The sequence below is a fragment of the Notolepis coatsorum genome (assembly GCF_963971535.1).
Source record: "Notolepis coatsorum genome assembly, chromosome: 11".
NCBI lineage: Eukaryota > Metazoa > Chordata > Actinopteri > Aulopiformes > Paralepididae > Notolepis > Notolepis coatsorum.
In genome coordinates this window covers 117,184,963-117,207,205 of record NC_140175.1, presented here as the reverse complement: position 1 = coordinate 117,207,205, position 22,243 = coordinate 117,184,963, and the positions used below count along the sequence as shown (strand labels likewise).

Here is a 22,243-nt window from a genome sequence, read left to right as displayed (position 1 = left end):
CAAATGATATGAAAAGGTTATGAAATGAACAAGAATGTGATAAAATATGTAATAAAAACGGAGCTCAACGCGGACATTTGATCGTAGAAATCCGTTTGTTTCCCCAATATCAAGATGGCGGCGTTCTCGTGACGTCAGAGTGTCTTCGAGATGCTAGTGTTTCTTCATCTCACGTTCAGACGGCGTCTATACTTTCTGTAGCCGCATTTCTGGCAGACGCTCTCTGATTGGCCACTGTTGCCCAATCGCGTGACGAGCTGTGGCTTTGCCCATTTCCGCGTCGAACAGCCTCGCGAGTCGCGATGCATGAAGTGGATGAAGCCTGACTTGACGGTTGTCCGGAGAAAACAAAGTTACAAGTAAGTGATCTACAGATGCTTTCATCATCCATTCTGTAAGTTAGCGAACGGAACAGAATGAAACAGCATCTATTCGTGTTCTTCTTGTAACCTGCTGCCTAACGTGAGGGAAACCAAACGTGAACATGTAACGGCAGCCACTCAAAGATAAAATGGCGATTGCTAACATGCAAGAGAAACACACGGCCAGCTGCTAGTTTGCTCAACTTGTGAAAACTCACGTTACAAGTCAAATGCACCACATTAAATGAGGTAATACATCAATCACAATATTACAAATAATAAATACATGTGCCCAAATAAATCAAAGTTAGAACTTTGAATGTTTGTTATAATCATGCTGTTTTAGAAGCGCAGTGCAGACTATCCTACATGTCTGATCAGTACATAGAACTATCCTACATGTCTGTGGTCAGTACATACAACTATCCTACATGTCTGATCAGTACATATAACTATCCTACATGTCTGTGATCAGTACATATAACTATCCTACATGTTTGTGGTCAGTACATAGAACTATCCTACATGTCTGATCAGTACATGGAACTATCCTACATGTCTGTGATCAGTACATAGAACTATCCTACATGTCTGATCAGTACATAGAACTATCCTACATGTCTGTGATCAGTACATATAACTATCCTACATGTTTGTGGTCAGTACAGAACTATCCTACATGTCTGATCAGTATATAGAACTATCCTACATGTCTGATCAGTACATAGAACTATCCTACATGTCTGTGATCAGTACATAGAACTATCCTACATGTCTGGGATCAGTACATAGAACTATCCTACATGTCTGGGATCAGTACATAGAACTATCCTACATGTCTGGGATCAGTACATAGAACTATCCTACATGTCTGTAGTCAGTACATAGAACTATCCTACATGTCTGTGGTCGGTACATAAAACGTTAGGTTATGACTATAACCAAGTTCTGTTAATTAGGGGTGACTGTAACTGAGGGGTACAATTCCCTGACTGTATTGAGAGTATGGTATATTAAACCACTACTTAGTTATGTACTTTAATTACTGGCCATACAGTACATGAATATATATGGTGAACACCCACACAAGAATACGGCAATGACACATAAAGTTCTATTTGGAGGGTATTTATTATTATCAGAGCAACGTTAGGTTACAGATTGAGAATTATACTTGCGCTTGTAAGGCGAAGAACACACGTAAAGTAGGTCAAGAGCGTAAGTCAATGAGAATAGTAAGATGGGTCTAAACTGACGCCACCTGTAGCATAGCAATTACATAAGGCACACTAGTACCAGCTGGAGACACTGGGGGGGTTCCCTCCGGGTGTAAGACCGGCAGGGCAGAGGAATGTTCGGGTACAAAGTCTGGGTCAACGAGGAATAACGAGGTTCCAGATACAGGAACCAGTGCAGTACTCCCTTGATCAGTAGACAAAGCAACAGCTATAATCCAGTATGCTCGACAGCATGGATGAAAGCTAGCCAGCCTCTTCCTAGAGGCGGGCTCGAGTGATGCTCCTCACGGGGGGTAGATCCCACACGATAGTGGGGTAGACGGTTCTCTGCTCCAGCAGTACCAAAGCAATATAATCCAACCAGAAAAGGTTCTGCAGTCGCCGGTGTAGGCAAAGTTGCTCACTTCACTGCACGTTGTCTCGTGGGGAAGGCTTTACTAGTAATGAACGAATTGCTGCTGTTTACACCTGCGCCGTATTTATACGTAAGTGACAATCTAGTGCCAACCTGGTCACTCTGGTCCTGAATCACTGCACTGCCAAAGACATGTTGTAACATGCCCCAAACTCGCCCACTGCACCTGTCTGAGTACGAGACTGCCTGGAGCCTGGGGGGGGGGTGTCCAATAGGAGAGCGCATATTACTCTGGTTTGTACGCAGGTAAAGGGATATTCCGTGTATATATACAAAGAATATACAAGGGATATCAAACGATATACAAATATTATACAAGGGATCTCAAGCAATAAATATATATATTCGGTTTAATCTGACCCTTTGTAACAGTGACGCTCGGCATCACTCATGCACTCCCTCGCGTACGTGCACGCGCACTGAATAAATTCCACAAATGTACCTTTAATACCAGTATTCATCTGACCACACCCCTCGTTAGCTTACCTTCATAAGCAGGTGTGTGGTCACATGCTCTCCTTCCCAAGCTTTCACCACAAGGTGAGGTCAAGGGCTGCAGCGGCGTCGGATGCCGAGCGTCACCCCTAATTAACAGAACTTGGTTATAGTCCTAACCTAACGTTCTGTATCATTAGGGGATCCGCTCGGCATCACTCATGCACATAGGGAGGCCGAGCGGAGCCACCGGCCGACAAATACACCCCGCTGAAGGCCCCCCACAACCATCAGAACAGGGAGGGCCGAGCCCCCCGACCCCCCCCTAATGGAGGGCACCCCCCCTATTAGAGGTTTCCCGGGAGGGCGACGGACCCGACCGTGCGAAGAGGCACTCAAGCAATTCAACGCACAGGGTGAGCAGCCGTGGCCTGACCCCACGACTACACACACGCACAACCCGCATGCCACCCGGGAACGAACGGAGGGAACAACCTCGTTACTGCCCCCAGAAACACGGGGTCAAGGGCAAACCCAACCCCGTGGCAAGGCCGTAGCAGCGGAGCGCGAAGGAAGGCCCAGACCTACCAAAGGGACTGGACCCCCTGGAACGGGGGCCCGGAGAAGTCCATGATGCCAGCATCACGACCCCACCAGGTGGGCACTTAGTGACCCCGCCCCCCACATCGCCAGCGTATTCGAACAAAGGCCCCTCAGCCGAGCGGGCCCTGTCCCCCCAATAGTACACCACCTGGCACACTGACCCTGCAGAACAGGCAGTCAGCATGGCCGTAAGCACACAAAAAGGTTAACCAACGGAAGCAGGCAGCGCACCGGGGAAAAACCAGGCAACAGGCTGTTAACCCGAGCCTGGAGACTGCGGACGAGACAGGCGCCAGAGGGGACAGCTGAACACAGCCGCCCCGGCGGAAGGGGCGCATGCTGGCGTTGTCGCATGATCAAGCCTCCATTTAAAAACCCCCACCCAGAGGGGTTGAGGCAGAGAAGGCTGACACGATTGGCAGACGTCATGAACGTGCAGGGGCACCCTCAACCGGTTAACCCGGGAGTTGACACTGCTCCAACACACCAGAGAACCAACCACCTAGTCGTTACCCTATGCAGTGGTTGGTCCCATAACCCCCCAGGAAAAAACTCCAAAACATACCTGCGGCACTGCCGTAGTACCTGTGTTCCAGTTCCCAACAGGTAGGCCTGCCGCGATAAGCAATAAATCGATTAATTGCCGCGATAATTAAAATTAATGCAATGATTTTGACGGGCGCGATTAATTGCTATTTGCGCGTTTGTTTTAATGAGGCGGAACCAGTGCCCCTTGTCAGTCACTGTCCGTGTTGGGAGGCGGGCCGCTGGCTTTACTACAGAGCAGAGAGCACAGCACAGGAGCTCCGTGGGGCAACACCACATAGCTTAACTACATTTCTCAATAGTGTTGCTCCTTTTAACCAAGTAGCGTTATTTGTAGTGTAACGTTAGCGTTTTAACGTTAGTAGCTAACGTTAAAACTAACTTAAAGTTAGTTGTTCACCAACAATCTCAACATTTGTTTTATCATTAGCTCATGTCGATCTACTAGTAGCATCAGCAAGCTAACGTTAGCTGGCCCCAGTCCACTAGCAGCATGTCGATCTACCAGCAGCATCAGCAAGCTAACGTTAGCTGGCCCCAGCCCATTAGCAGCATGTCGAAGTAGTAGTAGCATCAGCAAGCTAACGTTAGCTGGCCCCAGTCCACCAGCAGCATCAGCAAGCTAGGATAATAACAACAATACTTCCGGTCCGGTCGGTGGGCTTCAAAATAAAAGTCTAAAACACCGGAAAAGACGGAGCGGTGGGCTTCAAAATAAAAGTTTTGGGAAATAAATTTAAAAAAAAAAAATTCTCTAACCGGTCGCAATAATATCGCTTAGCGCGATATTTTCGGGGGCAATTAATCGCCCAGCAAAATTTGTTATCGTGGCAGGCCTACCAACAGGGTTATCCCGGGCCTACGGGTCAACGAAAACATTACTTCGGACCGGGCCTGGTGATACGGGGAGCACAGGGTCCCCCGAGGAGGTCAAAGACCACTCCAACAGGCCCCTCTTCGCCATGCGTAAGAGAAGAGCGCAAGAATGGAAAACCAGCCCCAACACCCCGTACTTGGTATTCCCAGGAGGTCACCCAACCAAGTACTAACCAAGACCAACCTGCGTGGCGGCCGAGATCCGACGAGATCGGGTGCGTACAGGTTGGCACGGCCGTAAGCCATTACGACAGTGTAGAATACAATGCACCCAACAAGGGTTCCATAGCGCTTAGCTCTGCGACACTCGGACCGACCTAGCATTTTTCCCCCTGAAAAAAGCCCAAGTCCCTCAGGGTACCAGAACAGCAGATCTGCATCCCCGGCGGACAACGGGTTTAACTGATCCAGACCAGCGTGACCAGAACCAGTCCCGTGCCCTAACCACGCCGACATGCCAACTCCAGGAGAAGGGGCAGATATGTGTGTTGATCTTAAAAAGAAGGCGCCACTCAGACGTTCGGTGCGAACCGCGCCCGGTGGCCCACCCCCAGGGCGTGAGACCCTTCTACATATGTTCAGATCCATTCCGTTATCATCCCCTGTTATGAACGAGAACCCGTCGACAACCACACAGGTCGTCGGAAGAGGAAAACCCCCATCCCAATTGCTTTATAAAAACGCTGTTTTAACCCCAAGCAACCAAGGCGCACCAGTCAGTTTCCTAATGTCCAGCAGAACATCCTGAGCTAGCACTATGTGGTCGTCGGGCATATCCACATCAATAATAGGCTATGTAGACCATCTTATTGAATCCCCAAGGCGCCCAGGGGAACGACAAGAGGGGCGGGATGCAACCAACTCCATGAATGAATGAATGAAAACTTAATCCAACAGATTGCAGAATGGGTACAATACAGTACGGCTCAATACACACAATTGTTAAGGGGATGTAGACCTGAGAAAGACGTTAGTCTTGTTTCCATCAGGATCCCCCATTTCCAATTCATATAGATTCATCCAACTCTTTATAACAATAAAGAAGAAGCATCACCCGTATGAACCCAACTGCACAGCTGGGAGTAAAAAAACGTTTACATGTTTTTACATCCAGTCACTCCTTTTGTCAATGAGTAAAGACCGGACCTTCCCAGAAACCTTCCCACATGAGTCGTAGTCATGAAAAAGACATGTCAACTGTGAGTCACGTGACCAACTGACTCAAGTTTACACATAAATCGAGCGTAGCAGACCCGTAAGTCCTACGCTCTAACTCGACACCTTAACACTCTTTAACTCACGGAAGGCGTCGCCATAGCAACATTGCTATGACTGGGGAAACCCTGCACACGGCTCCTGTTTGTAATAGGAGTCGGCAGGATAACCCCCCCCCCCCCCCTCCCTGCCAAGACGTCCTAACGGCTCGGCCCTGACTGGCTCAGCAGAATGAGATAAAATCTCCTAAACCAATCAAGTGGGAAGGAGGGGTTTATTCGACACCCCCTCACAAAAAACCCTTCTTTCCCTACACACAAAAACAACTGTAGCATTTTGAAACCTCCGGTAGAATGCTAATGTATAGCGTAAGCTAATACAATGCCCGCTACCCACAAAATGTGAACAGGATTTACAACAAAACAAGTCGTACTTTAGTTTAATTTTTTTTTCTTTTTTTTTCTTTTTTTTGGGCAGGCAAGGGGTGGTTTGGAGGCGGTCAGGCACGACCCCCTCCACGGCAGATTTTTTTTGAATTTAATGAACCTGTACGTGCAATTTCCTGCATTATAGAGCCTTCAATCTTGACCAATAAAGCTGCTCTTTTCACTATAAAACTCAGTTAACCATAACGTAGTTATGGTTAGATTTATATATTGGGGGGGGATATATCATATTTTTCATAATCAAAAAGTGGTGGAGCAAGATCATACCTTTGCTCCCCCAAGTTCAATAGTGGGAGAGCAGAGATGCTCCGAATGCTCTTATGGCCAGGCGTCTAAGATTCACTGATACAAAGTAAAATAGTGCAGTGCAATAAAATAGTTAGTAAAATAGAATAAAATAATGCAATAGTTCATTGCAATAAAATAGTTATCATCATATTTTTTCGGGAGGCCGGTAAGGAGTGCATTACAGTAGTCGAGTTGGCTTGAGATAAAGGCATGGATCTGGTTTTCAGCGTCCTTTTGATTTATAAATGGCCGTACTTTAGCTATGTTTCTAAGGTGGAAGAATTAAGTTTTTGTCAACTTGTTGATTGTGATTTAAAGCTTAGGTCTGAGTCTACCATAACACCTAGACTTAACTCACTCAAATACAGTTAGCAGCTGGATAGACCACAGATGGAAATTAGCCTCTGCTAAATCTGGTGCAAACATATTTTCATGTAACAATGATGAATTGTTTTTTTTTTTTTTTTTTTTTTTAATATTATAAATAGATTCGGGGCTTTTCAGAATACATTCGGGGCTTGAGCCCAAGTAGCCACCCCCTAGCCCCGCCCCTGACGCTTCCCATCACCTGTGACAACAAGGATGGTCTGCTGGACATGGACAAGCTTGCCAGAGGTGATAATTTTACCTATTAATTTACATTCTCTAAAGTAATTTTGTTCTTAATTTCTATCATTCCTAAACACCTCATGGATGTCAATCAATCTACATTTTATTACAGACCCAGGGTCCATATAAAAGACAGGACAATACATAGAATAAATTACATATAAAAGCACAATAAAAAAAATCAGTTTAAAATAAAATACAGATTAATGTCTTGCATAGAGACAACTGTCTTTGTTTCCACTGCTGTGATTGAAGGACAAAACCAAGATGAGCTCATTTACAGAGTAATTTACCAGACAAACACATGTATACGATTTCTTAAGGCAGCTTGGGGAGGAAGTCCTGCAACCACAAACATCCTACTTGCACTACACCATCTGACCCTCTTAAAGGAAAACTCCAACATTTTGGGAAATTAGCTTATTTAACATCTTCCCTGGAGTTAGACAAGAAGATGCATACCTTTTTTGTCTCTGTGCGTGCATTTAGCTTAGGGAACAGTCGCTCTGTTAGCGTAGCTTAGCTTCATCACTGGAAGTGGGGGAGGGTTTGAGCCTGACGTTCCCTACAGTGCCCTACAGTCACGAAATACACTCCAAATACAACTCCAAAACGTTCCTGTAAACATGTTGTGACCTATGTATTTACCACGTGGAGAAATTAAAAATAATTGAATTCGACAATTATGTTTTCTAAGCAGATATACTCTGAACTATTTTTTGCCGAACGACTCCTCTCTGAGCGCAGTCAGTGATTTCTACGTGAAGCCGTGTTTGTTTACATTCTCATTCATTCAAAGGATCCGAACCGATTGAAGTTTATGGATACCATGACTTAAAATCCTCTTACCTTGACGATTAAAAGCCTCCCCAATTTAGAAAACAGTAATCCAATGGCTGGTATTGATATACTACTAACTACTGCACGCTAACGGAGCTAACCGGACACTCAAGCAGATAACGAGAGCAATGACTTCCTTTCTGGGGGGTTTCAAAATAAAAGAGCGACGTCTATAGCAGCGGAATACGTTTATTTTGTACATTATCTAACGTTAACACGAACCTAAACTAACGTTACAACTAACCTAAAGTTAGTTTAGGTTCGTGTTAACGTTAGATAATGTACAAAATAAACGTATTCCGCTGCTATAGACGTCGCTCTTTTATTTTGAAACCCCCCAGAAAGGAAGTCATTGCTCTCGTTATCTGCTTGAGTGTCCGGTTAGCTCCGTTAGCGTGCAGTAGTTAGTAGTATATCAATACCAGCCATTGGATTACTGTTTTCTAAATTGGGGAGGCTTTTAATCGTCAAGGTAAGAGGATTTTAAGTCATGGTATCCATAAACTTCAATCGGTTCGGATCCTTTGAATGAATGAGAATGTAAACAAACACGGCTTCACATAGAAATCACTGACTGCGCTCAGAGAGGAGTCGTTCGGCAAAAAATAGTTCAGAGTATATCTGCTTAGAAAACATAATTGTCGAATTCAATTATTTTTAATTTCTCCATGTGGTAAATACATAGGTCACAACATGTTTACAGGAACGTTTTGGAGTTGTATTTGGAGTGTATTTCGTGACTGTAGGGCACTGTAGGGAACGTCAGGCTCAAACCCTCCCCCACTTCCAGTGATGAAGCTAAGCTACGCTAACAGAGCGACTGTTCCCTAAGCTAAATGCACGCACAGAGACAAAAAAGGTATGCATCTTCTTGTCTAACTCCAGGGAAGATGTTAAATAAGCCAATTTCCCAAAATGTTGGAGTTTTCCTTTAAGTAATATTACCATGACTAGAGATGTTCCGATACCATTTTTTCCTTTCCGATCCGATTCCGATACCTAAGCTTTGGGTATCGGCCGATACCGATACTTATCCGATACCAGTGCATACATAAAAAAAAAAAACGATATTATATAAATTTTTTATAAATATAATTTTTTTTTTTTTTTTAACAAATACTGTTTTATATATACTGTTTTTTAGTCATAACTAGAAAGTAATGGTATTTATTCAACAACAGGTGATTGTATAGATTTGTATTAGTATCATTAATCAATGAGTATGGGGCTTCAGCACTGCAGATATACCCTACTCCAATGATCCACACGGACATTATACGTTGCTGCACTCGCTACCCACTGGCTCTGCAGATATACCCTACTCAGCCTGTCTACAAGGCTCCGTTCAGTAGCAGTCGGATCTGTTTTGATTTTTGCACAATAAATATTCAACATTCTCTTTTGAGACTCCGCCTCAGACTCTTATCATTTGGCACTAAAAGCTAAACATTGTCGCCGATATGGCTGTCCGCAACATGTCATTAATTGTGTACGCGACGTGCAATTGTGCAATGACTACGTTACCATTAGCTAGCATGAGCTACCGGTATATGGGAAGACCATAGAAGACTGTAACGTTACTGGTGACATTGTGATTTAACTTGGAATACTCCTTTGCCAACTTGCTGTACTTTGCTTGCAGGTCTGCAGCCATTATTGCTGGATTATATGAATAGCCCCAACTTTAGCCAAGGTAATGTTAAAGCTAGCTTTCGGTTAGCCGTTCAATGCTAATAACACCAGCCACCAAGCGAACCCATGAGCTCGCCGTCAACACCGCTCTGTCGGGACGATGACATTTAAGAAAGTATCTGCTGTTAAAATGACAAATGGCATTGACACTTTAATCGATTAAGCACACGGTTGTTTTATAATGCTTACTCAACAGACCAGTGTTGTTGATAAATTACGTCATATGGTATCGGAGCGCAGCATTAGAGGGTACTCGCCGATACCGATACCAGCATTTTAGCCAGTATCGGCGGCTTTTCCGATACCAGTATCGGTATCGGAACAACTCTAACCATGACATCATTATAAGCTACTTGTTTCTCTAAGCTTGCTTTTTTGTAGTTTGAGTGTAGTAGTGTTGTCACGATACTGGAATTTCGACTTCGATACGATACCTTGAAAAGTATCGATACTTCGATATTATTTCGATATCAAAAAAAAAAATATATATATATATTATTATTATTTTTTTTAAACAAATTTAGCTTCAAATTTAGCTTCTCTCTGGTACTATAGGAGAAGATAAATATAACAATTTTAAAACCCTTTGTTTATCTTTAGATCACACATTTAAAAATAACTGTTCATCTCACTTCAATCATTTTTATTGCAAATGCAGAACATGGTATTTTCTCAAGCAGACAGATGTAAACACTGTAATCTGTGTTGCATGTACCTGACAAACTGAACTGTTTATATTACAGTTAGTAACAGTTTCGTTTTTATTTAAAGAGAGAGAGAGAGAGAGAGAGAGGGAGAGAGAGAGGGAGAGATAGAGAGATAGAGGGAGAGAGAGGGAGAGAGAGAGGGAGAGGTAGCGGTAGATAGAGAGAGAGAGAGGTAGCGTAGCGGTAGATAGAGAGAGAGAGAGTTAGCGGTAGATAGAGAGAGAGAGAGGTAGCGGTAGATAGAGAGAGAGAGAGGTAGCGGTAGATAGGGATGGGTACCTTTCACATTTGAACCGATACCGGTACCGGTACCTGTGAATCGATACCGGTACCCAACGGTACCTTTTTTTGGTACTTTAGTCTCAAGAAATTTAATTTACCTACCTCAGTCGTAAAAAAGAAAATCCAAACTTCAAATAACTACAATTTCGACAGTTTTCGGCTTGTCATTGCTCCGACTGCTTTGTTGTTGAATCAAGTCAAATCCTAGGTAAGCATATATTGTGCGTGTGAACGTTGACATGAAGAAAAAAAAGGTAAAAAAAAGGGTAAAAAGAAAAATTAATAAAAAATATTTTTTTTTATTTTTTTTTGGGTTTCTCACTTGATTCGATACTCGGTAGTACCGACGTGTTTCGGTTCGGTACCTCAAAAGTACCGAATTCGGTACCCATCCCTAGCGGTAGATAGAGAGAGAGAGAGAGAGAGAGAGAGAGAGAGGTAGCGATGGAGATAGAGAGAGAGAGAGGCTATGCTCGGAGCATTTTAGTAACGTTACATTTTCAACAAGATTGCTGCTATTTAAACACTTGATGGAAACGGGGTAACGTTAACCTTATGTCGACTGTAGTATTGTATGACCTCGACATAACGTTTAAACGTTAACGTTACTCCGTTACCATGCAGTAATTATACAAGTAGCCAGCTAAGCTAACGGAGCTAGCAGTAGCTAACGTTAGCTGGTAGCTGTAACGTTACAACGAATCAGCTGTTGATATTATGCGCCATCAGTAGACAACGTATCATGTATTAAACTAGAGTTAATGGTTTAATGCTTCAGTCACAGTGACGTTGAAAGAGCAGCTGTCACGAACCTCTTTCATTTCTTTATGGAGATCGGCGCTGGCACTGCTCTAACACCGCTTGCAAATAGCATTGGGGCATTTGTAGCTTGTCCTTCGTTGTTTACTTGTAACCCGAAGTACCTCCAAACAGCACTTCTGCTGTTTTCTTTATCCACAAGCACAAGTTGCGGAGGCTCTGCATTTACCATCTTCAGCTAAAATGTTTGTTTACTAACTGAAGAAGACGGCTCTCTGTGAGGGGGAGGGCTGGACTCGGAGGAGCCGGGGGGCAAGCACGCTGAGCGCTCTGAACAGCGCATCAACAACTTGCGGTAGAACACTCGCCAGCTGGTACCGATACTGCAGAAAGTATCGGTACTTCGGGAAATGAGTATCGAAGCAGTTTTAAATATTCAGTATCGATATGTATCGATACTTCGATATTTTTGACAACACTAGAGTGTAGTATAGAGTGGTGTACAATATGCTCTGGACAGAGACATCTTCACTACATCTGTACACATAGTAAACTAACTGAGAGAACAGAGACATCTTCACTACATCTGTACACATAGTAAACTAACTGAGAGAACAGAGACATCTCACTACATCTGTACACATAGTAAACTAACTGAGAGAACAGAGACATCTTCACTACATCTGTACACATAGTAAACTACCTGAGACAACATATATCTTCACTTCATCTGTACACATAGTAAACTAACTGAGAGAACAGAGACATCTTCACTACATCTGTACACATAGTAAACTAACTGAGAGAACAGAGACATCTTCACTTCATCTGTACACATAGTAAACTAACTGAGAGAACAGAGACATCTCACTACATCTGTACACATAGTAAACTAACTGAGAAAACAGAGACATCTTCACTACATCTGTTCACATAGTAAACTAACTGAGAGAACAGAGACATCTTCACTACATCTGTACACATAGTAAACTACCTGAGACAACATATATCTTCACTTCATCTGTACACATAGTAAACTAACTGAGAGAACAGAGTAGGGCTGGGCGATATGGAAAAAAATCATATCGCGATAACGATATGATAATTTTATTTTATTTCTTGATATCGCTAATTATCGAATTGTTATAAGTATAAAAAAAAAAAATAAAAAAAAATATTTTTTATTAATTTTTCTTTTTACTTTTTTTTTTTTTACTTTTTTTTTCTTCATGTCAACGTTCACACGCACAATATATGCTTACCTAGGATTTGACTTGATTCAACAACAAAGCAGTCGGAGCAATGACAAGCCGAAAACTGTCGAAATTGTAGTTATTTGAAGTTTGGATTTTCTTTTTTACGACTGAGGTAGGTAAATTAAATTTCTTGAGACAAGTTATACGTTTTTTTTTTTTTTTTTTTTTTTTAACAACAGATGTATGTTTATTTTGCAGCAATTCTTTGTCATTGCCGCCATCTTTAGTGTTACATCCCCTCACACTCCAGTTCTCAGGCTGCAGCTGGTTTAAAAGCTAAAGTAAACCGGCTTCTCTGCTGGCTGTGGCTCCAGAGGAGTTGAACAGTTCTGGCTCTGCTAGTTTATTTTCGATCTTTTGGCGCTTTTTTGGTGGACAAACCACCGCACATGTGTAGGGATGGGAATTGATAGGATTTTATCGATACGATTCCATTATCGATTCTGCTTATCGATTCGATTCTTTATCGATTCCCTTATCGGTACCTGCTCAATTTATAATTTAAATAAATAAATTGGAAATGCAACAGAACTACATTTAGTCATTTAGCTGACGCTTTTATCCAAAGCGACTTACAAGTTCTGTACGACAAGCCATCAGGAAGGGCACAACTCTATCAGCTGAGCAACAATGTTCATCAAAGTGTTGAGTGCTACAGTGTAGGTTAGTTTATTAGGACAAGTGCATGACAGTACGGTTAGTTAGGGTTAGATATATATTTTTTTTATTCAGATAATGGTTGAAGAAGTGCGTCTTTAGTCGACGGCGAAAGATTGGACGTGATTCGGCTGTCCTAACTGGGGTGGGTAGTTCATTCCACCATTGTGGGGCAAGGACTGAGAATAGGCGACTTCTCTTTGATGACCCTCCCGGAGCTCGGATAGGAGTAGGTCTGAGGCGGCCAGAAGATGCAGAGCGTCGGGGTCTAAGCTGGTTAGAATAACAACATGCAACTTGACATTTCTGATTGTCATTTATTGTTGAGCCCCCATGTCAGAAAAATACAAACACTGTAAAAAATAAAACATTAACTATAGCCTACACTTAAATAAAATAATGTATTTGAGATTCTCTTAAAATGTATTTTTTTTTTTTATTCTTAAACGAATTTAATCTATTGAATAACAGGTTGTTATTCCTCTGACTTCTGTCTCTCACTCACACTCTCTCTCTCACACACACGCACACACACACACAGAGAGAGAGAGAGAGCTCCCCGGGCCCCTGTCCTTTAAAGTATTGGCTTGTGTTGCTACACGGACACATTTGTATGTTGCACCATGGTACTTCCTGTCTGACGGACTCAGAGTAGACTAGTAGAGACTTAGTAAACAAACAATCCGGCTCTTATTATATGTGAACTAAAGAGTACAAGGTTTACACAACAGTCCCCACCCGCTGTTTTATTGTATTTGTACCTGTACTATCCGCTGTCAGCTGTTTATCTCTCTTTGTGAGCTTGATTAAATAGCGTTAGCTCACGTTAGCTAGCGATAGCTCCGCGGCTAATTTTAGCTCACCCTAAACTAAATCAATGACTGTTCTAAAGCATTCAAGTAGTTTTCACTGCACATAGAAGTAGCCAAACAGCGGGAGCATTTCGGGAGCATAATACCAAAACCCAGGCAATTTCGAGCCCTTAAAGGGGCTATGCGTTATAAATGTCATTTTTCAGTCTCTAGCATTGTATTATAGTAATAGGAGTTCGTATCAATGTGTTTTTGGGCCTAAATACTATATTGACGAATTCCTCAGCTACAGCCCATCCCCTGTTTGCCTCTAGTAAATCAGGTCATGTTGATTTGACGACCTGGTGCACGTCACAGGGCGCTGTTTATAGCGCACGGTGATGTGATTGGCTCTGTGGTTTTAGTAATGCCCGCCTCCATTCTTCGACAGACAGACCGGCGTTAGCTCTCGGGACTCGGGAGCGATCGCTAGCTAGTTAGCACCAGCCGGGGCCGGCGTTAGCAACCGGGGGCGTCGCGGAGCATTCAGCCTGCTGGCTACCTAGATCCACTTCAACCAGCGTCGCGGAGCATTCAGCCTGCTGGCTACACAGCTTGTCGGTGTGCTAATAGCCTCTGCAAGCTAACGGTAGCTGGCTCCAGGCTATTAGCACATCGACAAGCTGCTGGAGCTCCCGACGCTCGGCTGGTTGAAGTGGATCTAGGAATGCTCCGCGACGCTCCCGGTTGCTATCATGTGCAGGTCCTCTTCTCAGACCTGTGTACTGCACACGCATCATGCAAGCTACACATCGCTGCATGTTGATCAATGGTGGCCCACTCGGTGCATCACAGTGGGCTACTATTGTGCTAACAACAACCGCGGTGTCCGGCTTGTCGGCCGGCATGAGTGCTCGATTTAAAATGGTTCTCTCCTCTTTGTATACCTTTGTCCTCACAAGTATTCTGCCAGGGAACTTATGGATACGACAATAGTAGTAGTTATAAGGTGTTTGATCATTGTGTCGTTGTACATATTGTGTATACACCGTTAGAAGCTAACGTAGCTTAGCTTGGTAGCTATTGTGCTAACAACATACCCCGACGTCTAGCTTGTTAGCCGGCATGAATGCCCGATTTAAAATGGTTCTCTCCTCTTCGTATACCTTTTTCCTCACAATTATTCTGCCAGGGAACTTATGGACACGACAATAGTAGTAGTTATAAGGTGTTTGAGCTTGTAACGTTAGTTAGCTCATAGCTATCGTTTGAGCTTGTAACGTTAGTTAGCTCATAGCTCTCGTGTACCACGATAGCTATGAGCTAACTAACGTTACAAGCTCAAACACCTTATAACTACTACTATTGTCGTGTCCATAAGTTCCCTGGCAGAATACTTGTGAGGACAAAGGTATACAAAGAGGAGAGAACCATTTTAAATCGGGTATTCATGCCGGCTAACAAGCTAGACGTCGCAGCATGTTGTTAGCACAATAGTAGCCCACTGTGATGCACCGAGTGGGCTACTATTGATCAACATGCAGCGACATGTAGCTTGCATGGTGCAGTGCTTTGCCCCACAGGTCTGAGAAGAGGACCTGTGGTACCCTTGACTGAGATTTCATAATCAAAACTGTTAGATCAACCCTGAAAACTGAAAATATCTGTGGTAATAGTTCATAACATGGACTCTCAGAGTGATGGAACCTATGTTAGCTTCTAACGATGTATACACAATATGTACAACGACACAATGATTTACATTATTACAAATATGGTAACGTGGTTGTGGCTTTTACAAATAGTGGTAACATATATATATATAGATAGACAGTACTGCTACATCTCTATATTTATGACATACCATATTTGTATGTAACCTGAAACCTAAGGGGGGACCCTGATGTAAACAAGACGAAAGTCTTTCTCTGGTCTGCATCCCCTTAACAATTGTGTGTATTGAGCTGTACTGTATTGTACCCATTCTACAATCTGTTAATAAAGTTTTCAATCAATCAATCAATCAATAAGACCTCCACCTGGATGGAATGACGGGGAGATGGGCGGAGCTATTTGGTGGGTGGCTGTCACTCAAAGTGTGGGTGGAGCCAAGCCAATAATAGCCTGCTTTCATGAGGCTGAAAAATGCTGGTTTTGAGTACAAGATTAGAAATATAAAACAATGATTATTTTTGGAATAAAAATTACACATGTGTTACATAGACTCACAGGAAGTGTGTAAAGTTGCCCAAATAGTGCTAGGAATGGCACTGCATGACACCTTTAAGGAATCAAATAGAGTCTGCCATGGCTACATGCTAACGTAACGTTATTGCGCAACTGTAGGCAGCGATAAGGGAATCGAAAGTCACAGGAGCCACACGGTTCCAGGCATCGGCCAATTAGGAACCGGTTCCCAACGGGAACCGGTTTTCGATTCCCATCCCTACACATGTGCACTGTGACTCGTGACTGGAGTCTAGTTCTGCTAGCACACATAGCCTACTGTGTACAGACGGTTTCAAAATGTATTTTAAATTAGAAAGCAAACAAAATAAATGGACAAGAGAAAAAGAAATCTGAATTAGGTCAGTATTGTCATTTGGACAAGCAAAGCCATTACTTTAAGTTGCAGGCAAGAAAGACAAGTCTGTCCACTGTCTCTGGTTTTCAAACTGCCCTGTTGCAAAAAAAAAAAAAAAAAAAAATTTTATTTCGATTTTCGATATCGATTATTAAAATATATCGCGATATTTATCGTTATCGTTATATCGCCCAGCCCTAGAACAGAGACATCTATTATCCACTACATCTGTACACATGGTAAACTAACTGAGAACAGACACCTTCACTACATCTGTACACATTAAATTAACTGAGAAAACAGATATATTCACTACTGTACATACTGTACTAAACTAACTGAGATAATAAGGACATCAGTATTTCCCTCAACATAGTGTATCTTCCCCAACATAGATATAGTATTTCCCCCAACATAGATATAGTATCTCCCCCAACATAGATATAGTATTTTTCCCCCAACATAGATATAGTATCTCCCCCAACATAGATATAGTATTTCCCCCAACATAGATATAGTATTTCCCCCAACATAGATATAGTATTTTCCCCAACATAGATATAGTATTTTCCCCAACATAGACATAGTATCTCCCCCAACATAGATATAGTATTTTCCCCAACATAGATATAGTATTTCCCCCAACATAGATATATTATTTTCCCCAACACAGATATAGTATTTTGCTGGCTTGTTGCAGTGTTCTTGCTTGATGTGGACATTGGCTGTATATATTTTTATTGTCCAGAGTCCTCGGAGGATGAGGAAGAAGACGATGAGAGCGATGAAGACTGGAGCTCACATAGTGGACTTGCAGCAGAGGAAGAGAAGGGAGGGGGGGCGAACTCAGAAGATGAAAGGGGTAAAGAAGAGGAAGGTGAGGCAGAAAGTGAAAAAGAGGAAGGTGAGAATGACGTGGGATGGGAATACATTAAGTCTAAATTATATTAAAACATTTGAATCTTGGATAGTTATTCAAGCTTTTAAATATTTAGTTTCAAAAGTGTGGCATTATGATGGTTCTCAGTTTCAGAAAAGGACACAGACTGGTTTGTAATCCAAGGTTATGAGGAGCTTGGAGAGAAAAGTGGAGCTAAACTACAGACAAGACTCTTGGAAATCCCACTGAAGAGATTGTCAGCGGTAAGATGGGGGAAAACATATTACATTGGGTGTTTTGCATAATCCATTTGCACATTTTATATAAACTTTTACATGATAAAAATATAGATAGTGTATTACATAATATTTTTAATAATTGCTTGCCTAGTGTAGGATTAGGGTGTTTCCAGCCTTATCAACCCGTCATCTGGCGTTCCGTGAAGTCTGTGTTGTGTTTGCTATTTGTTGGTTGATGGCAATCTTACTGGCTGTCACACACTGTATCACCCTGTCGATGCATCCGTAAACAGAAGAATTACACTGGAAACGTGATCTCTTCCTTGATGGTTATGTTTATTTTCATAAACATAAGGTCTCGTACAAAACCAAACCAATTGAAAGTCTTTAAAAGGTAAAGAAACTAGATTAATAACTTCTATCTGTCTGTGTAGTGGCCGACTGTCACTCCCCGATAGTGTTGACAGGCGTCACAATGCACCCATAATTAGTTCTCTACTCAGTAACACAGTTTGTGATGTAAATATAGAAGAATGTCCAAGTTGCGGCTTGTACGGTTTACAGGGTTTTATTGTCCAAAGAAGAATGAATAAATGGTTCAATTAGAGCAGTTGTCAGTTGCTCTGTCTATCAGTTCCAAACAGTGAAACAGGTAGGAAAAACGAATCTCCATAACAGGTGCATGAATTACAGTGATTAGCTAGGTTACTTATAGTAGGTGGGGAGCCCCCTAGAGTTCAAACATAAATAAGACACTAAACAATAATATAAATACTAGAAGTCGGTTTCTGCTTCTACACACCGGGCGGCCCCTTAACACATTGACTGCCACGCTTATATCCATCAATGTAGGCTCACTGCCACCACTCTAAGCCTATGGAGATGTTCACCTTCTTTGCAGGGCTATAACTTTTTAAATTGTATTGCTAAATTGACATTACTATGGCCCATTCAACATCGATTATCTATCGTTCAGGATGTGGGAACGTTATACTTTTTCATTCATATATTCTTCCAAAAATACCGTCTAGAATATAAGTATGTTTTTATCGTTTTCTGCAGTAATTCCTAGAACGTGAGTTATAGGCATAAACGCATATATAGATTATCAACTGCCGTTTATTGGCGATACACGCTATATTAAAAATTTCAACTGTACATGATCACAAACGTTATGACTCGTCATGCACGGATGAACGGGGGGGGGGGGGTCGTTTATAATTCCGTGATCGTCAGTAAATGCTTTATGTAGTATGGGTTGATTTATTGATCAGATGGTTTGTAAATAAAGAAATGTACAATCGCCTTGAAAATAACGTTATTGTCCTCTTACCGTTCGCCGAAGAGACTGGAGGAAAAAGATCCCACTTATTTGACGCCGATCGACTAGATCCATTTCCGGTTTGTATGGCGCAATAAACGCCCAAATCATATTGATTATTGAGTTATGGCAGCGATCCATGCACGCCAGTGTGTGTCTGTAGTCCCGCAACATTATGTGACTGCCGGACGGAGTTTCCAGATGCACAGAGATCACAAGATCCATTTCCGGTTGTAACTCGCCCGATCATCCATCAGGCGGCGGTATTGAAGCGTTGCGCTGTTGTGCAGGCTCCCACTATATCAGCAGAGGATGGGTGGCGGAATTATGAATGCCATGGCGAAAAAATTTAATATGATGTCAATAACGTCGTACGCCGTGATTTGGCGGAATTCGCATGACCAGCAAACCCGTCGTACAACGTGAATGGCGGTGGATGTGTTCATTTGCATTAAAACACAATTACAAAAAAATATATATATATGTATTAAAGAAGCTACCGACATAACCAATTTCAAATCATAGTTCTAAACACAAATAAGCTTAGGTTTAGGTTTAGGTTTACTTTATTTGTTCAAGGGGGACAGTGTACATTAATAAAACATTTTACAAATGTAAATGCACCCAATTTTAGCCAAAAGGCTCATTTCCATTGGCAGTCCCCCTGCCAGAAGGTACAGGCTAAAATCCTGTGTAAAAAAAGGGTTAGCAATAAAAACAGAATAAAATCAAATCAGAATAAAATCAAGATAAATAACATTAGAATAAAAACACAACCTAGAGAGGGTGGTCTCAGCGCACTTCCAAACGAACCCGACGCGACTCGTACGCTGTGAGAATGCAATCGACTTAACAAACCGACACAATAATAATAATAATAATAATAATGAGTCGTGGGTCAACGTGGAGCAGCGATGAGGTACACTGCCTCGTTGATTTTTTTTGCAGACCATCACATTCGTCAGATGCTGGAGAACATGCACAAGAACACTGAAGTGTACAGAAAGTTTAGTGACCGAATGAGGGAAAGGGGCTTTGAAAGGTCTGTGAACAGTGTCGCGCTGCTGCTGCTGCTGCTGCTGCACGTTGTTACAGCGGAGATACAACAAGCGGAGCAGACCCTGAAATGGTGTTTGTGTTGCCGGGTGTCAGTCAGCTGTGTCCCCGCCGCCGTGCAGGAGAGGAGAGCCGGGGTCTGTAGTGACGCTGCAACAGCAGCACCGTGCGGGACAACGCCTCCTCTCTCTCTCTCCCTCTCTCTCTCTCTCTCTCTCACTGACTCTCTCTCTGACTCTCTCTCTCTCCCTCTCTCTCTCTCTCTCTCTCTCTCTCTCTCTCTCTCTCTCACACTGACTCTCTCTCTCTCTCTCTCTCACCGACTCTCTCTCTCTCTCTCTCTCTCTCTCTCACACACCGTATCTCTCTCCCTCTCTCACCGACTCTCTCTCTCCGACTCTCTCTCTCTCTCTCCCTCTCTCTTTGCCCGCGGTCATCAGTAAAGTCAGGCTCGAGTCAGATTCAGGGTTAGGGGACACACACACACCCCAAAATCTGACCAATGAGTGACAGTTTGCTCGCGCGTGCGTTTGTTTTGGTCCACTGTTAACACTTTGAGCGCCGGAGGTTAATTCCGTATTAGTCCCTTGAATGCCACCATCGGCGCCAATGTTAACGTTAATATTGCCTAATCTATGTTTTAAATTATGGCTATGTGTCTAATCTGCACGTCGCTTATCAAAGAATCATTTTCCAGTCAACGTTGTCAAGGCAGATTGTTTTTTTATCGCTTAATTTCCGTTTGATAGCATTTTGAAAATCACCCGTTTTCCGGTGAAAAACAACCCATTCTATGATAATCGCCTTTTACTGGAATATTCCAGAACGTTGATATTTGTCGGCCTATTTATGAATCGTTTTCAAATAAATGCTAGATGATCGATAGTATATGTGCACGCACGCACGTTCGTGCCGCACGCTGATAATCGCTGGTCTTATTTCCTCATGGCTTTTACAGTGAAAACAGCTAGATCACATATCACATAAACGCTTATATCTCTGTGAAAACGAGTCTGATTATCCTAACACTGATAACATAGATTCCTTACCTGACATCAGATGGTATCCAAATGGTATATTCCAATTCCTGATCACCATTCGAAAAAATCGATAAGTGTATAGATCTACCGTGTATACAGTAGAACTCATGATCCGCGCGGCTCAGAGGCTCCAGGATGAACTCTGGTAGACCCCGGCTGCATCAGTGAGAAGTAAAATGTGGAGTCAGAAATCCGTTCTCCCATTCACTTTCATTGAGTCCATTCCAAAAGGGTGATTTACCACCTGGGAGACGATAGGGGGTGCTTTTTTCAGATCTGAGCGGCGGCGGTCCCTGGATATCCAACGGTAGGCTTGCGTGATGCAATATGATTTCAGATCGCTAATAAAAAAAAATAAAAATCCCAGAATAGCCGTGACGTGGCATTCAACGGTCGGGTCGTAAACCTGAATAAATCCGTGAGTGGCATACAAAGTGTTAACACAGCCGTGTGAACACAAACGAACTAAAGGACAAGTGCAACAATTGTATCATTATAGTCCCTGTGTCTCCCTGAATCGGAACAAAGCAAACGAACTACAGGTGTGAAAACACCCTTAGAGTCTGTTTGACACTGTTGGGATGTTTCTTGACACAATAAGCAGGTCATGGTGCTTCTGGCAGGAAGGTGGTCAGACACTGTGGTCTAAGCGTATATACTGGGCTACTTCCTAATTTGTACTGATTTAAAAATGCACAAATCATCTACTCTGTATGGAACCAGCTGTTAGAGGCCAGAATAGAATGACTGGAACTATAGCATCATAATTAGTGTAGACAAATCGCCAGGTTCCTGTGATATCTGGCTTCAGCATTAGAATAAAAAATCAAGATTTAGTTTATTCTTGTGTACTAAATATTAAAAACTAAATACTGTTCCTCTCAGCCCAGAGCAGTGCAACAAGAAAGGATAAAATAGAAACTAAAATGTATCTGCATAAAATATTCAATCTAAAAAGATAATTAAGAAGCGATACAAAAAACATATAATACACCCAATCAATGAACAAATAAAAACATATAAGTCAACATAGTAGGAGCAGAGAGGACGGTCAATGGGCTCTGTTGGTGAGTCTGATGGCTTGTAGGGGAAAACCTCAGCCGGTT

At 42.6% G+C, this 22,243-nt stretch overlaps 1 protein-coding gene across 1 annotated transcript in view; it reads left to right on the top strand.

The window, feature by feature from the left end:
• Window positions 1-310: 310 nt before the first annotated feature.
• The window catches only part of LOC311237250 (uncharacterized protein), a gene marked incomplete at its 3' end in the record, with an annotated part of 31,405 nt that continues 9,472 nt past the window's right edge, over window positions 311-22,243 (top strand). The window contains exon 1 of the mRNA XM_084325057.1: window positions 311-359. The remainder of the gene's footprint in view (window positions 360-22,243) is intronic.